This window comes from Bison bison, unplaced genomic scaffold (genome assembly GCF_000754665.1).
Source record: "Bison bison bison isolate TAMUID 2011002044 unplaced genomic scaffold, Bison_UMD1.0 scf7180017864454, whole genome shotgun sequence".
Lineage (NCBI taxonomy): Eukaryota > Metazoa > Chordata > Mammalia > Artiodactyla > Bovidae > Bison > Bison bison.
This window is the reverse complement of record NW_011495016.1, coordinates 331,846-354,853: the sequence shown is the minus strand read 5'-3', so window position 1 is coordinate 354,853 and position 23,008 is coordinate 331,846. Positions and strand designations below refer to the sequence as shown.

Here is a 23,008-nt window from a genome sequence, read left to right as displayed (position 1 = left end):
TAGCTACTATAATCAATAGTGATGCTGAGAATAGAATTCTTGTGCTGTAAGACTCGTTAGACTTAATGTGAAGTCTCAGCCATCTTTCCCAGAGAATTGGAGGAGAGAAATATGAAAGCTTATCTTTGTAATATTTTCAAATCAGTCTCTCTCATTGGTGTTTGTCCAATGCTGGCCAGGCCTCCCCAAGGTCAATGCTGTCACTGCTCCTCAGTCATTAAGAGTGGGACTTATGATATGTGTGACTTGGTTTACTAGTTCTCCTGTGTCAGGAGGAGGTGAGAGTGTTGTTTGAGTCTTGCAGTTGTGTGGATGATTTACCCTTGATGAATTCTCTGCCAACTGCAACTTTCATCTGCTTGCACCATGGTTGTGCAGGCTGTGCTGGGTAGATTTGATTTTGTCATCCCTTTTGGATAAGCCTCTTATAGCTTCTGAATGCGGTGTTTGTCCCCAGATCCCTAGGACACAATGGATATTCATCAACAATGGCTTGTTTCTTTTTAGCATGTCAAAAACAATTGAGATAAACAATGTCTAGAATCTGATCTCTATTTCTAATGCATAAGTAATTTCAAGCCTTCCTTAGAAGGAATGATGGATTGTTGTCATAGTGGGCACTCAGTAAATCTTTATTGATTGATTGCTTGATTCATTGTGAATGTCCTGAACAACTGTATAAATATCAAGATGATGTCTAATATCCATAACCCATATGTCACCATCCTTTTACTTTCTAACTATTAAAACTTTCCTCTAAATCACCTGCTTCCTCATTTAAAAATCTGTCAACTTTCCCCAAGCTAACATCTTCTGTGTTCTGTAGTTATAAAAGTTCCAAAACAGATCAATCTGTATCCAGTTGACCTCTCTGACCTCAATCCATTCTTCCATTCTCCAGATTCCATCGAGGGCTCTTTTTTAAAAAGTAAAAGAATGAAAGACCCCACTTCTGCTTTAAGTACTTAAATGATTTCCCACTGTTCTTAGGATAAGGATAACCCTTAGCATATACGGGCTTCCCTGGTGGCTCAGATGGTAAAGAATCCGCCTGCAATGCAGGAGACCCAGGTTCAGTTCCTGTGGAGAAGGGAATGGCAACTCACTCCAGAAATCTTGTCTGGAGAATCCCATGGACAGAGGCTATAGTCCATGGGGTTGCAGAGTCAGATATGACTGAGCAACTAACACTTTAGCTTTCAGCATATACAGTGTTGCTCACTGTCCTCGGTATGTTAGTCACCTTGACCTTTCAGCTCTTCATAGAAGGCCTGCTCTCACTCTCACAGGGTCTACGCTCCTGCTCAGCCTACTGATTACAGTCTGATTTCCTCCCCTCTTTCCTTATCCTCGACCTGTCAATTTTTTCATGGGAACCTACTTCTGTGATATAAAGCCCTCTTATTATATGTTCCCACAGCATCGTAGATCTATTTTTAGTATCCATTGTAGTTGCAGTTTCATATTTCTTTGAGACATTTGATTGATCCCTCTCTCCCCCACTAGATAATAAGTTCCTCTGGCCTGAACTTAAATGGCCTACCCTTACCCTAAGCTCAAAATATTATATACAAAATTCTTGACAATATTTATGAAGCCATTTGATTTGGCCCTGATACTACAATACTACAATTTCTTCTTCAAGGAATTATGTCATATAATTCACTCAGTCTGAAAACAGCATCAATACATTTTAATCACATAATGTATTGTATATATTGAAGCTGTACTCAGTCATGTCTGACTCTTCCAGCCCCATGGACTGGCTCCTCTGCCCATGGAATTTTCCAGGCAAGAATGTTGGAATGGAGTGTCATTTCCTACTCGGGGATCTTCCTGTCCCAGGGATCGAACCCACATCTCTTATGTCTCCTGTATTGGCAGGCTTTTTTTTTTTTTTTACCACTAGTACCACCTGAGAAGTCCCAGTATTAAAGAGCTATAGAATTTCTTTTGATCCACATTCCTCTCCAGCTACTATTTCATTTTTTTGCCCACCATAACTGCAAAACTACACAAATGAGAAGAAATCACTGTTTCTACTTCCTCAAATCCAATTTTCAACTCAGTCTTCTCCAGTTTCTTATCTCTCTACTCCATGTTAACTTCTAATAGCTTTTAAGATGCTAAACATGTTGATCTCAATAGTTTTTAGGATCAAGATGCAAAAGCATTGGTCCCATGCGTTTTCTCAGCCAACTTGCCCTCCCAGCCACAGCAGTACAGTTTACCACTGCCTTCGCCTGGGAAAACATCTCTAGGATGGTTGGATGGCATCATCAACTCAGTGGACATGGGTTTGAGCAAACTCCTGGGGATAGTGAAGAACAGGGAAGCCTAGCATGTTGTATTCCATGGGGTCCCTGTGAGTCGGACATGACTGAGTGACTGAACAACGAACAACAAGGACCTGGTCTGAGATCCTCTATTTTTCCCTACTTACAGTTTTTACTCCAAGTGATATTGTTGGTGAAATGGTCTCTGCTACCAGATAATAAGTAGTCTACAAATACATTTTTAATTTCTAATGAGAAATCACTGAGACTGAGCACTGGGAAAAAAATACTGTTCAATTTTCATTCATTGTATTAAAATATATTTCTTTATATTAGCCCAAACTTTTAGCCAGTTTTTTGATTTGATGTGCTGCTTTAACTCAGTAGAGTAAAAACTACAACAAATATGGTAGACTCCAGTTAAGAGTCTAAATGGAGAAATTCAGTTTAGAGACAAAGGGCTAGGTTTGGCTCTCGTGGCTGTTGGGGGTTAGATGTGCTGATGATAAAGTATGAAGGCAAGGATACATTAATAAACAATTTAATATTAGAGTATGTGCAGAAAGTAATTACTGAGAAGGTTGTATTTCATAAGAAGTTTATATCTTCAAAAATTCATCTTTAAGATAAAGGTTACTCAGGGGACATTCTTTAACAGACAGTATCATAAAAATTGTTGAGTATATGACAGGAGTGCTTGAGCAAAAGACTGAAATACCAAGGGTCTTAAATACATCCATTTTAGATACATATAAAATTGAAAATTGAAATAAAATTTTAAATCATTAGCATTTATTAATTGCCTCTTTATGGTATCAAGGCAAACACTATAGAAAGATCTTAAAATTTATCACTGAATTATGGCAATATAACCTGTCAGTCAACATAAGCAATGTATTATAATTCAACACATATTTATTGAGGTCTCATTGTATTCAAGGTCTTTATTCTTACATTTCTTCCTCCAGCATATCATTTATTCACTCAACAATTATTTACTGTTTTAAGGCATTATTGTAGACTCCAGCAATATAGAAATAGCAGATTATGGCTTTCCCTACAAGAAATGTGTAGAGATTAATAAGACACCATTCTTATTTTCAAGCAGAATTAATGAAGGTGTTGAGAGAGAATTTCTGATTCTGGTAATAAGGTTTTTCAAAGCAAGTGATTTGATTTGGAAAGTATATGAAAGAAAAGAGTTTATCATTGTATTTGTAGCAAAATGTTAAGCATTTAAAAGTAAAGTTGATTAAGTTATTTGCAATTATTATGAAACATACAGTTTATAAGAAAGGAAGTAAGTGTGCTTGCAGCTAAATATATTTCCTTACCTCTGATACCATTCATTATAAGATTCACCATGCATTTAAGAACAATTTTGAAAAAAAAAAAAAAACACGATTACATAAAGTATGCACATAAATTGAATTTTATCACAATTATAGGAACATTAAACTGTGAAAAGAAAGTGCCTATTTTGCTGTATGGAGGAATAATAATAGCAAATCAATTTACTAGCTAGTGTAGTTTCTAGCTTCAGTTGACTTATTGATTGGTTTAAATATTTTTAATAAGTCATTTACAAAATACATTTTGCAAATAATTTCAGAACAACATTGGCAGCAAAAATGCTTTTCATTTTGTGAAATTCAAATTGGTCCCATATATGTCTTCCAGTGTCTTTTGATTCAGATTCCTTTTTTTTTTAATTGTCAAAGAATACTGTGCCTCCTTAATTAGACCAAATTCTTTCTAACTTCAGGAAAAGAACATTAGAAAATATGATTCTTGGAGTTGACATTCTACTGAGTACCTTTTGAATTTTTTAAAATCCTGAGCATATGGTCATTAATAAGTTAAACACTATCCATGTGACTTATTTTCTGTAAGTTCTACTCATAGGACCAGAAGGTCAAATGTACAGATCCCAGCACCAACTATAGATCTCAGACACAGAAGGTACTTAGTCCAAGTTTCTGGAAAGAATAAATCGAAGTGCCAAAGATACACTGCTGCTGCTGCTGCTGCTGCTAAGTCACTTCAGTCGTGTCTGACTCTGTGCGACCCCATAGACGGCAGCCCACCAGGCTCCTCCGTCCCTGGGATTCTCCAGGCAAGAACACTGGAGTGGGTTGCCATTTCCTTCTTCAATGCATGAAAGTGAAAAGTGAAAGTGAAGTCGCTCAGTCGTGCCTGACTCTTAGCGACCCCATGGACTGGCCTACCAGGCTCCTCCGCCCATGGGATTTTCCAGGCAAGAGTAAAGGAGTGGGTCGCCATTGCCTTCTCCGAATGATAAACTAAGTTAGAGTAAATAGAGACAGTTATACACATACCAAGATATTAAAGACTTGACCCCCAGAGCATTCCCTCAGTTGTCACCTTTGTTCTTTATATGACAATACATTTTTCTTTATAAAAGCGTTAAGCAAATCTTCTTACTATGAAAACAGGAAAGGGAGTTTGTTTGGGGTGACTCTTATGCCTCTGGCATTGTTTCAGGGAAGCTCAAGGAAGCAGATCCAGTCCTAGTAGCCTTTATAGACTCATTTTTGTCTGAACTATTATATGGACAATGATAGCACTTATACTTAAAAAGAAATAAAGCGTAGTTTTAAAATTGTAAATAAGGATCTTTGAGGGCAAGGACCAATTTTTTTGTTTGCTTTTTGTTTTTGCTTGCCAGTGTCTAACATACTCAAATATGCCTAACAAATTCAATATGTGTGCTTGATAAGTAGCGGTTGAATGGATGGATAAAACTGTCATGGTTAAATGAAAGAAGTTATAGAATTAGCATCATAAGGTTAATGTTAACTAACTAAAACGATACATGCATGCATGGAAATAATCCATTTGAGAAAATTAAAATTATAAAGCTCTAATTTTTACTATCAAAGTTAGTACTTAGCAGTGCTGGAGTTCAGTCGCTCAGTCGTTTCCGACTCTTTGCGACCCCATGAATCGCAGTACGCCAGGCCTCCCTGTCCATCACCAACTCCCAGAGTTCACTCAGACTCACGTCCATCGAGTCAGTGATGCCATCCAGCCATCTCATCCTCTGTCGTCCCCTTTTCTTCCTGTATTTATCATCAAATGCTCCAACTTCCTCTTTGCTAGAACTGCATGGACTAGTTGATATACCAAATATACACAAACTTTTCACTAAGTGCTTTTATTATCCTGGCAAGTAATGAAGCCATGTGAACCACAAGAGTTATATGCCTTCATTGATGAGCAAGTTTGAATATGGTTATCAGACTTCTGGTGTCACCAGAATGTTTTCAGGGATTATTTAAAATCAAATGATTTAAAACTTTTTTTTTTTTTTTTTACAAGCATTCTATTTTCTTTTTCCCTTTTGCTGATGGATTATTTTGTTCAGCTTTTTCTCTTTGTTTGTTTTGGGAATCGGGGCTTTCCAATGAGCCCATGTGGTGTGAAGAACTACCTCTAGATATTGAGTTTACATTACAAACAAGCAAAAATTCCCAGTCTGTCAGAGATCTTCTCCTAGGATACCAGGAAAAACAAAGTTCAGCTAAACTGCACAATTAATTCACGATCACTTCTGAATAGAGAGAAAAGGTTGCTTTAAGCTGATCTGTTCTCCTCCTAGGGATTTAAGGTCAGTTGCAAGAAGCAGAATTACTATTCTTTCAAAGTTGTCGCTCTTGATTTGTATTCCCATAATTATCTCCTTAGGACCTCTTACTCTTTAACTTGTAAACTCAGCTTAATAAATCAATTCAAAGATTAGATAGATGTAAAGATATCTATTCTGAGAGCTGGATGACAGAGAAAGGCATAAAGCAGGACAATTTCCTCTTCCTGACCACTGGTTTCACTGTGTACCAGTTATGTCTGTTATACACAAAATAATCAGAGATCTTTTCTTTCTCCAGAAAATAATGGAAGTGATTTTGTTTTCCTTTTTCTTTACATTGTCTCTTGGTAATAAATAGATTAAAAGCACTGTCACTTTGCCTTTTCAAATAGTGGCAAATTCTAGAATTGAAAAGACTGAATTATTTGTAAAGATAGAAAGTTTTAGAAGTGATTATTTTAGTTTTAGCTGAGTCTCAAGCTACTGGAAGTAGAAAGCTTTAGGTGAAAACAGTAAACATAAATAAACATATTCTGATAATATTAGTAAATTGGGCCAATGTCTGACTATATTACTGATTTTTAAAAAATTTATTTATTTTAATTGGGGGCTGATTACTTTACAATATTGTAGTGGGTTTTGCCATACATTGACATGAATCAGCCATGGGTGTACATGTGTTCCCCATCCTGACCCTCCCTCCCACCTCCCTCCCCATCCCATCCCTCAGGGTCATCCCAGTGCACCAGCCCTGAGCACCCTGTCTCGTGCATCGAACCTGGACTGATGATCTATTTCACATATGGTAATATACATGTTTCAATGCTATTCTCTCAAATCATCCCACCCTCGCCTTCTCCCACAGAGTCCAAAACTCTGTTCTTTACACCTGTGTCTCTTTTGCTGTTTCGCATATAGGGTCATTGTTACCATCTTTCTGAATTCTGTATATATGTGTTAATATACTGTATTGGTGTTTTTCTTTCTGATTTACTTCAGTCTGTATAATACCCTCCAGTTTCACCCACCTTATTAGAACTGATTCAAATGCATTCTCCTTAATAGCTGAGTAACATTCTATTGTGTATATTTCTGATTTTTATTGTCCATTGAGAGCTCAGAATGTCACCAGGTTTTGTATTATTTTTCAAATCAAGGAATATAAGATGGTTATTGCAAATGTTTCTTGCATATTATACATTTTAGTTTGGGGATGATTTTGTGAGAGAAGCAGTATAGTCAGCTGGTCAAATTCATGAATTGGGTCCAAATCCTAGCTATACTCTTACTATGTAAACTTTTGTTAGTGTTTTGGGTTCCCCCTCTGGAAAATGGGAATAATAACAGTACCTATCTCAGGTGGCTAGTGTGAGGATTAAATGAGTTAATATAACTAAAGCAAATAAGCAGTACCTAGCATACAGTGAGTACTCAATAAAAGTCATTGTTATTCACAGTATCCCTCTAATTCTCCTAAAAATACCATATAGAATATGTGTGTGAGCCTCATTTGTTTTATTGTAGGAAAGTATTGTGACAGAAATTGCATTAAATGGAACACCTTGAGGTGTTACTCACTTGAGCTGGTAGGAATTAGTATTACCAGATAAGATTTCTGCATCCTCTTTTATGAAAATGTCTGAAATGTGTTTCCATTTATGAGAATTCTGGGGAAGAGGAAATCTGCCTGGAAGGTGACTTTCTTGGGAAAAATCTCTTCTTATGGTTATTTTTCTCTGTCTCCTTGTTACTTAGATCTCCCTGTTTAAGATGAAGAGAAATGCTTGCAAAATGAAGACAGTTTGAGGAATAGGGAAACATATCACTAGCATTGTTATTAATTATCTTGCTACTTATTTTTTTAATTGAAATATAGTTGACTTACAGTATTGTGTTAATTTCTACTATACAGCACAGTGACTCGGTTATACATATATGCACACACATATATATATATACATACACACACACATATTCTTTTTTATATTCTTTTCCATTTTGATTTATCCCAGGACATTAAATATAGTTACCAGAGTCGGACACGACTGAAGTGACTTAGCAGCAGCAGTGCTATACAGTAGGACCTTGATGTCCATTCATTCTATATATAATAGTTCACATCTACCAACCCCAAACTCCCAGTCCATCCCTTCAATGATTTTCCTATTTAAACAGCAATTAAAATATAAATTTATAAATAGGACCCACTGATGTTTTGAGTGTAGTAGGATACTCATTTCAACTTGGGATGCTGAATTCCATCCTCTTTATTGAAAAAGTTTACTTGTAGGAACTATATGACTAAAAGGAATTTTAAAGATCAATACTTGAGTTTTACAATGAGGAAAATGAGTCCCAGAATGATTTAATTAAACCTTTACTCCATTGATTGAATAAGAATTTATTGATCGTCTTCTATGTGCGATTTGCTCTGCTGGGTAACGGAGACCCAGCTGTGAATAAGCAGGCGTGGTCTCTGTCTTATTAGCACTTACAGCCTCCAGTGGGGAAATAGACAATTATCATAAAGAACGATAAAGAGAAGTACAGGGAGTTTGAGGTGTGCATAGCATCAAGAACTATAGACTGTCAGAAGTGGTCTAGAATTCTAATGAAGCCCTGAAAATTCAAATTGAGTGTGCCCGGGTTCTGGGAAGTTGCTCAGCTATGAGAAGGCCTGGGGAGAAAGGGGAAGGCATTCAAGCTGTTCAGTTTGATTGGAAGAAGAGGTGTGAGTTGAGAGGGATGGAACATAAAGCTGGAAACATAAATCTGGAAAATGCAGATTATAGTGGGCCAGGTAAAGCAAGTTTGATTATCCCGAAAGCAGTGGAGAATCTTTGGAGAGTTTTAAGCAAAGGGATGGAGAAGGAAATAGCAACCCACTCCAGTGTTCTTGCCTGGAGAACCCCAGGGACGGGGGAGCCTTGTGGGCTGCTGTCTCTGGGGTCGCACAGAGTCAGACATGACTGAAGTGACTAAGCAGCAGCAGCAAGCAAAGGGAAACATGCTCAGATTTGTGTTAAGATCATTCTGGCTCTAGCCTGTGGATGGATGTAGAAGACATAAGTCAAGGTGGTTGATGAGAGTCCATGGTGGTTTAACCTACTATGGGTGGATAAATACTATCAGATCATAATCATGTGGAAAATATTGATTTCATTTCTAAGTCTTGTTTTTAAATAGCACCTGGAATATTACATTTTCTTTCCACTCAAGTTCCTAAAAAATAGCCTTTTAACTCTTCCCTGCTTTCCCTTTATTAAATCCAGGATTTGATACTGCATGACCCTTCCTATTACAGAAGGAGGAAGACAATTAGCTTAATTGTGTTGGCTGGTGTTTTTCATCCAACAGCTATTTCTTACCTACCAGGCACTGTCATCTCTGTGTCTGTTCGATTCATTCTGTTTTCTATTCCCATTGCCGCTGCCCTAGTTTAGGCCATCATTACCTCTCACCCGAATGGCTGCCATACGAGCCCGCTCATCTCCCTGACTCCCAAACCTTTATTTCCTCATAGTTGTCTTCACATTGTGCTTGAGGATCCCCCTGCTCATATGTTTTCAGAGGTGTCCCTTGGCCTACAGGAGATGTGTGGGGCTTCCCAGGTGGCGCTAGTGGTAAAGAGCCCGCCTGCCAATGCAGGACACATAAAGAGATGAGGGTTTGATTCCTGGGTTGGGAAGATCCCCTGGAGAAGGGAATGGCAACCCTACTATTCTTCTTGCCTGGAGAATCCTATGGACAGAGGAGCCTGGCAGGCTACAGTTCATGGGGTTGCAAAGAGCCTGACAGGACTGAAGTGACTTGGCATGCACTGGAGAGATATTAATCATTGTTCTGTCCACTCACAGAGCTGTACCTCCTCTGAACCACAGACACCCCCACCCTTCAGCTTAGCCAGCTCACACGCTGCTCCCTCAGGAGCTTCCCCACACCGTCTCTCTACCCCTGCATCAGTCTAGAATGACTCTCTCCACTTTCTGAAATTTTAACCATTGTTTAAGGTCCAGAACAGAAGCAACTTTTTAAATATGATACTTTCTGCATTCATGCCAGCCACAAGTATTATTGCTCACTCTAGGGCCTCACAGTTGAACTCCTGAATTTTCCTGCTACTATAGTCACATATTGGAGAAGGCAATGGCACCCCACTCCAGTACTCTTGCCTGAAAAATCCCATGGGCGGAGGAGCCTGGTAGGCTGCAGTCCATGGGGTTGCTAAGAGTCGGACACGACTGAGCGACTTCACTTTCACTTTTCACTTTCATGCATTGGAGACGGAAATGGCAACCCACACCAGTGTTCTTGCCTGGAGAATCCCAGGGATGGGGAAGCCTTGTGGGCTGCCGTCTATGGGGTCACACAGAGTCGGATACGACTAAAGTGACTTAGCAGCATAGTCACATATGGACATATCCTATCTCTCCTGTGAGACGATAAATTCTTAGGAAGACATGGTAACTTTTTCTTTTCTGTATTCTCCTCAGTACCTTGTTCAGTGCCTTGAACATAATAGACATTCAGTAAGGACTTATTGAATTCAATTGATATCACTTTTCATGTGCAAATTAAAAATTTTTTATGGTATTCTTTTGTTTGGGTTCAAAGTGCCTTTAGGAAAATGGTATAATTTATGGGTTGAAAGTAATCCTTTTAATAGTAATCCTTATATCTTAAGGTATGAGATATGAAGAGAAATTAATGTTAATATTTCAATGTGGAAGATAGCCATTGAGTAAATGTAAAACTTGAAGTAGGATTCCTTCATTTATTAAATATGGGTCCCTGATGGCTCAGGTAGTAAAGAATCTGCCTGCAGTGCAGGAGACACAGGTTCATTCTCTGGATTGGGACGATCCCCTGGAGAAGAAAATGACAACCCATTCCAGTATTCTTGCCTGGGGAATCCCATGGACAGAGGAGCCTGATGGGCTACAGGCCATGGGGTTGCAAAGAGTCAGACACAACTGAGCAACTAACACCTGCATTTTCAATAATTATTACATGTTCCAGTCATTATTATAAGCTGCTGAAAAAGAGAAGGCCTTAGTCCTTTTGGAGCTAATTCTTGGCAGGGAAACAGGGGTATTCCACATCTTAAATTATTTCATAGACATTGATTTCTGTAAGTCTTTATACAGGTAGCCTCATAAAAACATTTTTCTGGGTTATAAAAACGTTATAATATTTTCTACTTAGACTGTATTACCAAACTCATACATTCCACAAACACATATTTACATAGTCATTTCAACAGGAGAGACATCAAAGGGGGTTCCAGCCCAAGAGAAAAGACAAGAGGGGCAAAAGTGAGAATCTGTGCAGGATGGACTGCTGAAAGAGCAGGAGCTGAGGTGTGCTGAGACAAAGGAAAATTTGTGTCAAGAAATCTGAGGTGAGAGACTCCCAGCAATGGAGAAAGAAGTCTTAACACACACACACATTCTCTCTCTCTCTCTCTCTCTCTCACCTTAAAAATCTGAGGGCCCAGAGACTAGGAACCTTATTAGGTAAGAACTTATTTCCCATGTCTCCTGACTGTGCCCAACTCTGTCCTTGGAAGACTCAGAACTTGTGCTGGTAAGAGGGACAAGAAAGGGTGGAAGAGAACCTTAGAAACGGTGGTGCTTTCTTCCTCAACTTCTGACCCGAAATAGGCTCCTGCTGGGAATAGAGAGGAGATTCAACTCTAAAGTTCAAAGTTTTATTTATTATATTGGTCCAGGCATATTCAGTTTGCAAATGGAGACTGCTTTGCAATTAAAGTGTATTGTTTTATTACATCAGAGTGTAATGCAGCTTATTGAATGCACTTAAGAGGGGCAATGTGAAATAAAAATAAATTTGCCTTCTGATTTTATTCTTTGAACTACTGCTCTCCCTACAGTACAGTTTGTCCTGTTTGCTCAGGACAGAACAATATTTCACTATTCAAAACCCCAGATGATGAGGATCACATGAATATTTTGGAGAAAATTTGCCTTGATAGGAAAGTATCGTTAGTATGAACTTCAATGAGGTGAGATTTGAAATTGGCCTTGAAATTTAGGTTTGTAGAAAGGAAGTTCATTCTAAATATAGTTGGGGCTTAAAAAGATACTCAAAGTTCCTTTTTGTGTGGAAACAAAATCTGGGCAAAGGAGAGGCTTATATTGAGGAAGAAAGGTTGGAAAGACACCTTAGGAATCTGCTTGTTAAAGATCTTGATGGCCAAGCTAGGAAACACAAACTTACTTTTTAAGTAATGGTTTATCTTTAATGCCTTTTAAACCAAGGAATGGAATGGCAAAGTCAGTTATTCATCTGGTAGTAATGTTATCTTTTCCAACTCCTCCCCCCCCTTTTCTTACATCACATCATTATGTTTTCTCCACACACATCAGTTCCCTTCTTTATTGTCTGACTCTCACTATTTAGTGGAAGGTGAATGATAAAAATTCTTAAAAAAATTTTATTTTTCAGTTGTTGTTCACTGCTATAACATCTCTAGATTAGAGAGTAGGCATATAGTAGGCACTCATTAGATATCTGGAAGTAAATAATACAGGAAGAGGGAGAGATTAGACGAGATAACCTGTGAGAGAAGTTTGAAAGCTAAGTGCTGATAACCTGGGCTAAGGATTTGGCCATAGTTGGAGAGAAAAGAACACAGTTTACACATCTGCTGCTGCTGCTAAGTCACTTCAGTCGTGTCCGACTCTGTGCGACCCCATAGACGGCAGCCCACCAGGCTCCCCCGTCCCTGGGATTCTCCAGGCAAGAACACTGGAGTGGGTTGCCATTTCCTTCTCCAATGCATGAAAGTGAAAAGTGAAAGTGAAGTCGCTCAGTTGTGTCCGACTCCTAGCGACCCCACGGACTGCAGCCCGCCAGGCTCCTCCGTCCATGGGATTCTCCAGGCAAGAGTACTGGAGTGGGGTGCCATTGCCTTCTCTGGGCTAGGGAGGAAGAAATAACAGAGTACCAAACAGAATGGAAATGTCGAAGACTTGAAACCATTTGGGGAAATCATGGTATCCCTTCTAGAATCCGGAAATCTGAGGTAGCAATGGGTGTTTAGCTTTAGCTTGATTGTGTAATGGGAAGAGTCCTGTAGAAGTCATTATCAGGTCGAAACACTGCAACCATCCCAGAGGGCGTAGCTTTCAGAAATTTGACATTTTGTAGGGGGAAATGTTCTATTTTTTATTACTTTTCTTCTCAGGAAGTCTATAAAGTGTGGAAATCAAGTGAACAAAGAGTTGGCCAAGACCCCCTAGGAAGTGAAGCTGGTGGTCCAGTGTAAGCATCCCCCACCCGTTGCTGCCTGCCCCTCCTTCCCCTCCTGCATTTTTCCCATGTGGCTCTGAACGCTGCTCAGGAAACTATCTTTGGCAGTATTTGTGAGGATTGCCAGCTTCAGCTAGGCAACCATTCACTTGAACTGAACTAGAAGCTGAGGGGAGAATGTATAAGAAGTTGCCAAATGAAGTTTTTGTTTTGTTTTATTTCTCTTGCTCTGTGGATCCACAGGGCAAAGGGGAGGACTGGGACAAAACAGTGCTTCCCCACATCCCCTAGCTAACAAGGGTCTAGCTTTAAAGACAATGGGAATTTTACATGTGCAGTTACCAAACTAGAAGCATTTCTATTCTCAGAAATAGAAATAATATTTTCCTCGATGATCTTCTTCAAATACTAGTAACTTACCTTTCTAACATCCCAGTATTGCCATTCTAAAATATGAAATGAAAGATCAAATATGAGAAGTTTTCCTCATAAGAACATCCAGAAAATAGGTATTGTATGTGCTTGCGTATCATAGTGGAATTTACTATAGGTGATAGAAAAAAAAATATTTGCAGTGAAAACAGTATGAGGTTTCCAGAAAATGAATGTATTCAGAGAACTCACAGAGACAGTGCTTTATTAGCTGAACTTAATTAATTGGGCTTCCCAGGTGGCTCAGTGGTAAAGAATTCACTTGGAGACTTGGGTTTGATCCTTGGGTTGGGAAGATCCACTGGAGAAGGAAATGGCAACCCTCTCCAGTATTCTCGCCTAGGGAATCCCATGGCCAGAGGAGCCTGGCAGGCTGCAGTGCACAGGGTTGCAAGAAGTTGAACATGACTGGGCAGCTGAGCATGCAGACACAATTAATTCATTAATTCTCAGGCTCACAGAATTAACAAGTGGCTCAGGACATTTGTTAATATAATTAAAGTGGACTTGCTGTGGGGAATAGTTTTGTACACTGATTCACTGGCTATTCGCTGAGCCTCATTTCTTAAGTCTAATGTTTATGGACTGACTGAATGTCTCTCTCGTCACCCCACCAAATTCATATATTGAAGTTGTAACGCTGATGCGGTGATATTTGGAGATGGGACCTTCTGGAGGTTAGGTTTAGGTGCTGCTGCTGCTAAGTCACTTTGGTCGAGTCCGACTCTGTGCGACCCCATAGACGGCAGCCCACTAGGCTCCCCCGTCCCTGGGATTCTCCAGGCAAGAACACTGGAGTGGGTTGCCATTTCCTTCTCCAATGCATGAAAGTGAAAAGTTTAAAGTGAAATCGCTCAGTCGTGTCCGCTCGGTTTAGGTGAGGTCATGAGAATAGGGGCTCCATTGTTGGGATTAGTATTTTTGTAAGAGGAAGAAGAGAGACCAGAGCTCACTCTCTTTATTGACCATGTGGGGACACAGTGAGAAGGTGGTTCTTCAGGAAGGGGCTTCTTACCAGGAGCCCAATCTGCTGGCACCTTGATCTTGGACTTCCCAGCCTCCAGAACTGAGAGAAGTCCATATCTGTTGTTTAAGCCATCCAGTCTATGTATTCAAATACATAGTAGCCGGGGCTGACTAAAACAGTAGTGTGTCTCAGACTTGAGTGTGCCTAAGAGTAACTTGGACGCATATTTAATACATGCATTCCCGAATCCCAACCTAAAGGAAATTAGTCTGGAATGGATCTGTCTCCGTATTCTTCAGTTTAAGTAGACTTCAGAGTGATTCTGGTGTAGGCTCTTCTGGACAGTAATATGATAAATACTATTTATAGCAAGGTAAGTGGCTTGCTCCTTGGAAGAAAAGCTGTGACAAACCTAGACAGTGTATTAAGAAGCAGAGACATCATTTTGCCAACAAAGGTCCATCTATCTAGCCAAAGCTATGGTTTTTTCCAGTAGTCATGTACGGATGTGAGAATTAGACCATAAAGAAGGCTGAGCACTGAAGAACTGATGCTTTCAAATTGTGGTGCTGAGGAAGACTCTTGAGAGTCCCTTGGACTCTGCAAGGAGATCAAACCAGTCAATTCTAAAGGAAATCAACCCTAAATATTCATTGCAAGGACTGATGCTGAAGCTCAAATCCTTTGGCCACTTGATGCCAAGAGCCAACTCACTGGAAAAGACCCTGATGCTGGGAAAGATTGAGGGCAGGAGAAGAGGGTGACAGGATGAAATAGTTGGATGGCATCACTGACTCAATGGACATGAGCTTGAGCAGACTCCGAGAGGCAGTGGAGGACAGGGAAACTTGCCATGCTGCCATCTCTGGGGTCACAAAGAATCAGACATGACTTAGCAACCAAACAACAAAGTGAGTGATTATTGTTTGTGGTCTGAGTGTGTGCGTAGGAAGGGAAGGGTGAGGGGAACTGCTCAGAGTCTGCCCCTCAGGGTTCCTTCTGTCCTACTTCATATATCTCAACCTTTTCCCTCCCATGACTATACTTCCAATTACCAGATTCCCTAGCAACATCATAGCAACAGACACACATTTAGAATTTTAGAAGGAAAAAAGTGGGGCAGGGGAACACTCTATAACATCTCAATGGCTTTCCTAGAGGGATGTCATTTGTTCAATAACTATAGGAAAGAAGGCTTTTCTCTCACATTTCTGCATCACATTTGTTCAGGAAATCATAGCCATTGAAAGGCTCTGCTGCTGCTGCTGCTGCTAAGTCGCGTCAGTCGTGTCCGACTCTGTGTGACCCCATAGACAGCAGCCCACCTGGCTCCCCTGTCCCTGGGATTCTCCAGGCATGAATACTGGAGTGGGTTGCCATTTCCTTCTCCAATGCATAAAAGTAAAAAGTGAAAGTGAAATCTCTCAGTAGTGTCCAACTCTTCGAGACCCCATGGACTGTAGCCCACCAGGCTCTTCCGTCCATGGGATTTTCCAGGCAAGAATACTGGAGTGGGTGGCCATGTCCTTCTCCATCGAAGGGCTCTACTTAGACAAAATTGTATAATAGGTAAAAATTATAATTGTTCTTTCTGCCACTCCCCACCAAACTCGAAGAAGTTAGCTTTTCTGAAAAAGATGAACCTTTAAATCCAATGTGTTGGAAAGTTGGTGAACTACATGGACCTAAACATATATGGTCTTTCATATTTCTTGCATGAAATATTATTTCCTAGGTAAAATTCAGACACTGTTAGGAACTAAGGGAGAGGTCCTTTTGGAGGGAGTTGGGGATTTAACATTCTTTTAAACATCTTTCTCAAGGGTAGCTCTTGAGCAAAGTCTGTGGAGGATCTAAGTCCCATGTTTTGACTCCTTAATTCTGAAGTGAGGTATGGTCTGGCCACCAGTATATCTGGACTTGACAGAAATCACTGGGATTAATGCATCAGCTTGTAGAAGGTCTTTGCTTTTTTAAGGAAAAATAAGATGCTTCAAAATAGAAACTGCTAATTATATTCTCCAGATCTCATTTTCTCCTTGAGACAGATACAAATTCCAACTGTTTCTGACCCTAGAGTGTCATCTCCCAAATTGGCACGTATTTCGACATATTTTGTGAAAGCAGTTTCCATTATGTTACATTCACCAACACATGGTACGTTGAAACTGTTAAGCAAAATACAAAATATTACTAATAATCTATCTGCTATGTATTATTAACATTCAAAAGAAACAGCCTCCACCAGATGGGGAGACAGATCTGTGATACCCATTCGTGTTTTTATGTCCATGAAGTAGCACAAATCACAAATCAGAGTAAGACTTTCAAGTAAAGACTCCTATTTCAGCTCTTTGGTTGTCTGAAATGAACTATTAATTCATGTGACAAGACAGCAGGTTTCCTGCCTGTGGGGAAGTACCCAGGTCAGAGACCCGTGAGGTCTGTGGGTCTTTCCAGAGCCGCCCTACTGAGCCTTTGGAATCACCAGCAGGTCACTTTGCCTCTCTTGCTCTTAGTGTGTTTAAAATCTGGAAACTTCGAATCCATCATTTTTCAAGTTGTTCTTTATATTAGGAATAAATGCCCAAAGGTGTGAAATGCTCAGAGTTTCTTACATAAAGATGAATGACTGCTTCAGCTGGGTGAAGAAATTTCAAACTTGTACTAGTCTACAAACCATTTTTACCAGCTCTTTTATTTGGTAGGAAGTAGTTTGGTTGTAAAGAGAAATATAATTATTTTAGCCTTAACAAGCAAAACTGCTTTTCATCTCCTTGCTGGCTGTTTGTGAGACTATATTCTTGCTACCTGGATTAAGTTTTACAGATAGCAATATTCGCTGAGGGCTTCCCTGGTGGCTCAGAGGTTAAAGCATCTGCCTGGAATGTGGGAGACCTGGGTTCGAAATGTTTGCTGAAATCAGGCTCCAGGGAAACATAGTTCTGTCACATTTTCATATCTAAATGTTTATTTCTCAGTTTGTTAACAAACCTATCATCTTCACAGAATTTTCTGATTCTCATTTTCCCCCTTAGTTCTTTTAATTATTTGTAAATAATTTTTTAGTTTATTTCTTCTGTTTGCATTTCTTTGCCCCTCAGAAGAGATTGTGTCTCTCTCAGGGTGAAGAGAGATGGAGCTTGTCAAATTCTGTTCTGGCTCCATTTCTTTCACCATTGGTCTCTCTCTGTCTCTCTTTTTTAACCAAAGCCCCTCTACTTGGGGCTCAGAAAATATTTGATGCATGAAATGAAATCCCCCCACAGAAACATAAACTTGGGAGGCAGTGTAGCATAGTAGCAAACAGAGTGGGACTTGGGACAAGGAAGTGAGTTTTGAATTCTAGTGCTTATCTTGTTAACTATCTGAACTGTGGACAATTTACCTCTGGGCACCTCTTTCTTCTTCTACTAACTGGGGATTACAGTACCGACCTCATAGGGTTCTTGTGAGTATTAAATTAGGAAATGCAGTGGTTTAGCAGAGTTTTCAGAACATGGCCATGGGTCAGTAATTATCTGTTATTATGACATTATGATGGCAACCCACTCCAGTATTCTTGCCTGGAGAATCCCATGGATGGAGGAGCCTGGTAGACTACAGTCCATGGGGTTGCAAAGAGTCAGACATGACTGAGCAACTTCACTTCACTTCATGACATTATGATAGTTTTTTCACCTTAAAGCATCTGACACAGTGTCTCCACAGAGTGCTGGAATATCTATATATGGAATTTTTAAGTCTAAATACATCTTTTCAATGATGGAATAGACTTTTTTGTTCAGTTGATAATTCTGGTAACCTCTTCTCTACTCAAGAGTTTCAAATTTTATTTTTGGAATACTTTCAACTTTACATGTTTCTGAGATTTAGTGTGTGTATTAACATTTTTTATGTCCTCATTTGTATGTCCTGAATCTTGTTTGGCATATACAGGTGCTTAATAATATTTACTCATTGATTGCTTCCCTGTTAGCCACCTTTTATTTAACCTCTTTTTAGGGTAATCTGGCCAAAACTGTCAGAACTACTCCCATGCTACATATATATAAGTTGTAATATTTTTTCAAGCTATGTGTCTAGTGTCAAGGTTTTGAAATTTCCTCTCTGGTGGATACCTATACTCTTCCAATTGAATTTACTCAAATGTTGTGTGTTTGTGTATGTGGAGAGGCTGTGGCAAAGGCAATATTGTGCAAAGGCAGTGATAGTGAAGTAAATTCTAATAAGGAATAAACATGTGAGCTTTCTGCGGAGGTACTTCTCTTTATATATGATTTTATTTCCAAACATGATATTTTAGTCTCTGCTTATATAGATTCTATCTTAATGTTTTCAAGATCTTTTCTTGTGTTCTGTTCCTAAAAGTTCAGTGTACAGTTTCCAGCTCAGTAGAAAGATTACTCATTTGGTGAGGACCTATTACATTCTGTGTAGACTCAGACTTCTTAGAATGGCTCTGTCCCAAGGAGAAGTCACAAGTATATTAATGGCCTACTTTGCCTGTACCAAGAGAATTGATTCCCCTTTGTTTCTAAGGAAAATCATTTTGAGGGTACTCACCACGATGTGATGAATGGCACTATAAAAACACTTTGGGGCTTTAGAAGGGAGAATACTGGCTTAAAAGTTATTTATTCCTTGCAGTCTAATTTTACTCCTCTAAAGCTATATTCAGTTTTGGAATGTCACTTCTCTGTTCTGTTTCCTTAACAATCCATACGAATGTTTCTACCTCCAGTGTTAATGCTCACCACGCAGTAAAGAAGACAGCACTAAATTGTGTTTCGAGTTGCTGATTTACCTTACTCTTTGTTGTATATTTTGCCAAATATAACCTAGAAATTTATTTCTTGAGTTCTGTCATTTATTCCTCCACTGTCTGGTAGAAGTGGCTTTTCGATGCTTGGGACTTGAAGAAACATTTGAGTGGGATGGCAAGTCTACCAAGATATTTGCTCAAGACTCTTAAAGAATCCTACACAAGGATGTCTTGGAACCAGATTTTTAAGTGAACAAAGTGAAAACCTGTTTCTCTCGTGGTTATTGTAGGCTTTTCTATTTTTAAAGTAACCTTCACATATGGTACCTCCCTATAAATCTAAATAGACTCCATATTGATATATGTATGATTTGAGCTTACTCTTCATGATACAGGAAAGTGATGAACTCAAGCTGAATTTTGTTGGCTTTTCAGATTGTTTTAGTATGAAAGGGCTACCGTGTTCTAAAAGAATTGCTGGATCATGTTAATGTACGCATTCATTAATAAGTATATACACTATTACATTCCTAGCACACTCTATTAATTATGGAAATAATTTTCAATAGTGGAATTTACATGACAACAGCTTCTGGGACTCAATGGAGCATCAGACCAGCATGTCACAGAACTCCCTGGTAGTGTGGACGTTGACAGGGTTCTGTTGACACCAAATTTGCAATGAAAATGTCTCATAAATGTGCATCCACATAGCACATTACTTAGAAGGGATCAGCTTCATATTCACATAGGTCATGAATGTCAAAGATAAAAAATTTCTCCACACTTGCATTGCTAAAATAAATTATTGAGAATATACAGTCACACACATACACATGAATGACCTGAAAGATGTGTCATAAATATTTAGAAAAGATGTCCAGATATAAAACTGTGACCTTTGTGTTCTCTCCTGTAACTTTATAAAGCTTTTGTATTTTACAAATCCTGTATAAAGGTTGGAAAGAGTGTAAATCAGGTAAGAGAATGAACTGGTCCAGAGGGATTATAATAGGGAATAAATTACAAGATCAAATGGGACCAAGGGAAAATTAGACTGAATATCACAACAAAAGTTTTTGATAGGGAGAACTATTAAACTGTAAAAGAATCTTTCAAAGATAATAGAGGTCATTACTTGAGCCATTTAAAATCGGACTGGACTGAAGTACTCTAAAACATAATGTGCTGTAGAGACCAAGACTATATTAGATGAAGAAGGAGGGGGATGACCTAACAGTTTCTGCCTTCTCCATTATGAATATGATTGTACTCATTTTATGTGTTCAGTCTTGGTGGATAATCTTCTACAATTTTATGCTACTTCTTGGGAGCAATTTCAACAAATTCATGTAATGCAGAATTGGTTGCATTTAGCAGAATCTCAGAAAAGATGAAAATGCACACTAAGCTCAGTGTAAAATAGCAAAGTGAGACAACTATGAGTAAACATTGCTACTTTTGAGAGGAGTAAACCCTGGAGGAAAAAAAAGAAAACCTTACTTTGGAACTCTGGCCATATTCCAAAGTGCATGAATGCACACTGTCCTGGCTTTCAATGGAGGTTAGGTATTAATTTTCTTTTGTTTAATGGTATCTTGGGAACTTGTCGAGTGTAGGATAACAAATTGAAACATTTTATCCCCAAGATAATGGGCTATATTTTGGCAGGAGGTAACTACAACCCTGGAGAAAAAAAAAATCATGTACCATTTTGTAACTGGATGAAAAAGAGAAAATGGTTTAACTTGATAAAAAGAATTTGACATAAAACAAGAAAGAGAAAAAGGTACCTGGGGAAGTTGTAAAAAAAAAAATGTGATTGCTGGGAATCTTTCAAACTAAGACTGCCCTTGCTCTTCTGTGGTTCTAGATGGTCACTTGTCATGAAGTAGAGAAGTAAGATAGGTGGCCTTCTGACAATTATCCTAGTTCTTTCACTCAATAAAAGTATTAATTTAAATTTAATAAAAATAAAGATTACTGCTCTTTATTCCATCTGAGCATTTACTCAACATCAATTTTAATTGCAGTGAGTAAAATCAGAGTGGGGCTCATTTAAATGTTTGGTAATTGTGGGGAAAAGTCATTGACTTACCCTCTTTTCAGGTGTACAGTACAACTTTTAAAAAAGACAATAGGATGTATTTTCATTATGTATAATGTTTTCTGTTTATGTAGCCTTCCATCTCTTTTCTCAATGTATTGATTATAGATATTTCTGAAGTCTAAAAAATGCCATTAATTAAATAGGTGACTTTCTCTCCCTGTCTCCAAATATAATTTATTGCTTGCGTTGGCATAGTTTTCTACAAGCTGAATTTCACATTTCATTGGTATGAATCTAGCTCATAGAACAGGAGGCTTTATAGTTTGTTTTTTTTTTTTTGGAGGGGAGGGGTTATCAGTTTTAAAAGGTATTCTTACCATTTATCATTCTTTTTAGCCCAATGAATGTAGATACTCTGAAATTTTCATTCTCTTATTTGTGATAATATAAATTTCAAGACTTCTCCTGTTCCCATCCTGAGCATCTGAGTTACTGTGAACAGCAATCAAGTCTTAGGGCATGTCTATACAAAATACCCATGCACTCCTCCTGCTTGGTCAGCACTTGAAAGGGTGGACACATAAAGCCTACAGGTGTGAGAAATCTTTGTAAATACCAGACATTGCCATGATGTAAGGGAATAGATCACTTTATTGAAGTCTGATATTATAACACTTCACAAATCTATTCAAATTCTATTGGGTTGCTTTGAGGAAAAATGTGCATAGTACTATAGAACCATTAACTAATAGAGTATCCTAAACATCTTTGGTAGGAAGTGTGTAATCCACCAGAGTTTAGGGTCTGTTTTTTGTCATGCCAAGATTACATATGTTTCCACGAACAATTAGAGTCTAAGTAACAGTCTTAAAATACGTAATCAGATAAACCAAAGCAGACCTAAATTTGAGTAAATGAACAATATTTCTGTACTAATCAATGCTTTTTTCTTCCAAAGAAACACAACATAGCTCTAATAAATAGTTCTAGTTCTAAAATCATGTAGCACAGATAAATTTAAGCAGAGAAATTTAAAAGTAACAAACTACTGCTGAGATCCTTAACTCACAGAAACCTCAACTTCGAATATACTGATATGTAACTATGTTTCTGTATATGTCAAACATAGCACTATTCAAATAGCAGTATAAATAATTTTACTAGCAAATTAGCTGAGCACTTGAGTGCAGATTATTAGAAGTATATAGTTCTATTGTTATTAAAATTTACAATGCTTTAAAATACTTAAAAGGCAGGGGCATGTCCCCTTAAGATATCTACCTGAGAGTGCTACACCTCTGGGAATCCTCTACACTTGCTAATCCAGGGAAGGAACTAGAAGGAAATCTAAATGAAATCCTTAAGAAACGAGCTTATTGGGTATATTACCTAGTCTATTTCTGGATCCCGCCCTCTCTGAGTTATCTCACTGTCAGATAAGAAAATGGAACAGGATTGACGAAGAGATATGCTCCCAGTCTGGCTCTTTGATTTTGCGCTCAAGCCAAAAGGAGCGGAGGGCATGAGTTAAGCATCCTTGACAGGCGTGCTTGTGGGAGAGCCAACCTCTGGCAGCACAGCGTCTCCCAGCTGCGACGCGGACCAGCTCCGCTGACCGCTGCCCACCTCGCCT

General features: G+C 38.8%; 1 protein-coding gene across 1 annotated transcript in view; it reads right to left on the bottom strand.

Moving 5' to 3' along the window:
- The window catches only part of GRM3 (glutamate receptor, metabotropic 3), a 255,445-nt gene that overhangs the window by 231,765 nt on the left and 672 nt on the right, over positions 1-23,008 (bottom strand). The window lies entirely within an intron of this gene.